Genomic DNA, 2,500 nt, shown 5'->3' on the forward strand with positions numbered 1-2,500 from the left:
AACAAGTCTTGCAAGTAAAGCTTAATGAAGCACTGCACAGAAATGCAGAAATGGTTCATGAGAATAAACAACTGGACACTAAATACAGAGAACTGGAGGCCCGAAATAAAGACTTGGAAGAAAGGCACAAGGAAAGTCTCATGAACCAACAGAAGCAGCAGCCCAACGTGGACATCATAAATGAGGGCTGGGAAATAATGTTTAATCAAGCTAAGCAGCGCATTGTAAACCTGATGACAGAAAAGAAGCAGAACAGTCATGAGTTAAGAACAATGTCCTGCCAGCTTCAACAAGCACAAGCTGTTAATCTGGAGATCTATGGGAATCTCGAACATGCTGTCAACCTGAATCAGCAGCTGCAAGTACAGCTTGATGAAGCATTGGAGAAAAATGAAGAGTTTCTTCAAGAGAAGAAACAGCAGGACATAAAGGAGAAAGAGATGGAATGCAAACTTCACAACATGAAGAAACAAAATGAAGTCTTGCAAGTAAAGATTAATGAAGTACTGCAGAGAAATGCACAAGTGCTTCATGAGAAGAGACAACTGGACACTGAATACAGAGAACTGGAAGGCCGAAATAAAGACTTGGAAGAAAGGCACAAGGAAAGTCTCATGAACCAACAGAAGCAGCCCAATGTGGACATCATAAATGAGGGCTGGGGAATAATGTTTAATCAAGCTAAGCAGCGCATTGTAAGCCTGATTGCAGAAAAGAAGCAGAACAGCTACCAGCTTCAACAAGCAGAAGCTGTTAATCTGGAGATCTGTGAGAATCTCGAACACGCTGTCAACCTGAATCAGCAGCTGCAAGTACAGCTTGATGAAGCATTGGAGAAAAACGAAGAGTTTCTTCAAGAGAAGAAACAGCAGGACATAAAGGAGAAAGAGATGGAATGCAAACTTCACAACATGAAGAAACAAAATGAAGTCTTGCAAATAAAGATTAATGAAGTACTGCAGAGAAATGCACAAGTGCTTCATGAGAAGAGACAACTGGACACTGAATACAGAGAACTAGAAGGCCGAAATAAAGACTTGGAAGAAAGGCACAAGGAAATGCTGGTGAACCAACAGAAGCACCCCAACGTGGACATCATAAATGAGGGCTGGGGAATAATGTTTAATCAAGCTAAGCAGCGCATTGTAAGCCTGATTGCAGAAAAGAAGCAGAACAGCTACCAGCTTCAACAAGCACAAGCTGTTAATCTGGAGATCTGTGAGAATCTCGAACATGCTGTCAACCTGAATCAGCAGCTGCAAGTACAGCTTGATGAAGCATTGGAGAAAAACGAAGAGTTTCTTCAAGAGAAGAAACAGCAGGACATAAAGGAGAAAGAGATGGAATGCAAACTTCACAACATGAAGAAACAAAATGAAGTCTTGCAAATAAAGATTAATGAAGTACTGCAGAGAAATGCACAAGTGCTTCATGAGAAGAGACAACTGGACACTGAATACAGAGAACTAGAAGGCCGAAATAAAGACTTGGAAGAAAGGCACAAGGAAATGCTGGTGAACCAACAGAAGCAGCCCAATGTGGACATCATAAATGAGGGCTGGGGAATAATGTTTAATCAAGCTAAGCAGCGCATTGTAAACCTGATTGCAGAAAAGAAGCAGAACAGCTACCAGCTTCAACAAGCAGAAGCTGTTAATCTGGAGATCTGTGAGAATCTTGAACATGCTGTCAACCTGAATCAGCAGCTGCAAGTACAGCTTGATGAAGCATTGGAGAAAAACGAAGAGTTTCTTCAAGAGAAGAAACAGCAGGACATAAAGGAGAAAGAGATGGAATGCAAACTTCACAACATGAAGAAACAAAATGAAGTCTTGCAAATAAAGATTAATGAAGTACTGCAGAGAAATGCACAAGTGCTTCATGAGAAGAGACAACTGGACACTGAATACAGAGAACTGGAAGGCCGAAATAAAGACTTGGAAGAAAGGCACAAGGAAATGCTGGTGAACCAACAGAAGCAGCCCAATGTGGACATCATAAATGAGGGCTGGGGAATAATGTTTAATCAAGCTAAGCAGCGCATTGTAAGCCTGATTGCAGAAAAGAAGCAGAACAGCTACCAGCTTCAACAAGCAGAAGCTGTTAATCTGGAGATCTGTGAGAATCTCGAACACGCTGTCAACCTGAATCAGCAGCTGCAAGTACAGCTTGATGAAGCATTGGAGAAAAGACACAACTTATTCTCCAAGAATTAAAAAGGAAAAGTCTAGAAATACACACATGTCATAATGAAATGAGGGAGAAGCATAATTAGAAGAACTGGAGAAAAAATGCAAAAACTTGAGGAGGAAATTACAGTAACAACCGAAGAACTGAAAACCCTCATCCTACAGAAAAAAGAGCTCCAGGAACAGTGCCTGAAAAAGTAGAAGAAACGCTTCTGGTTTTTCAGGAAGAGGGACCCTCCTGCTTCCTCACTGGATCATAAGGCGGCGTAGCCTGGTCTTCCTCCACCGCTTTTCTATCTCCTCACCCCTCT

Source organism: Pelmatolapia mariae, linkage group LG7 (genome assembly GCF_036321145.2).
Source record: "Pelmatolapia mariae isolate MD_Pm_ZW linkage group LG7, Pm_UMD_F_2, whole genome shotgun sequence".
NCBI classification, from domain to species: Eukaryota; Metazoa; Chordata; class Actinopteri; order Cichliformes; family Cichlidae; genus Pelmatolapia; species Pelmatolapia mariae.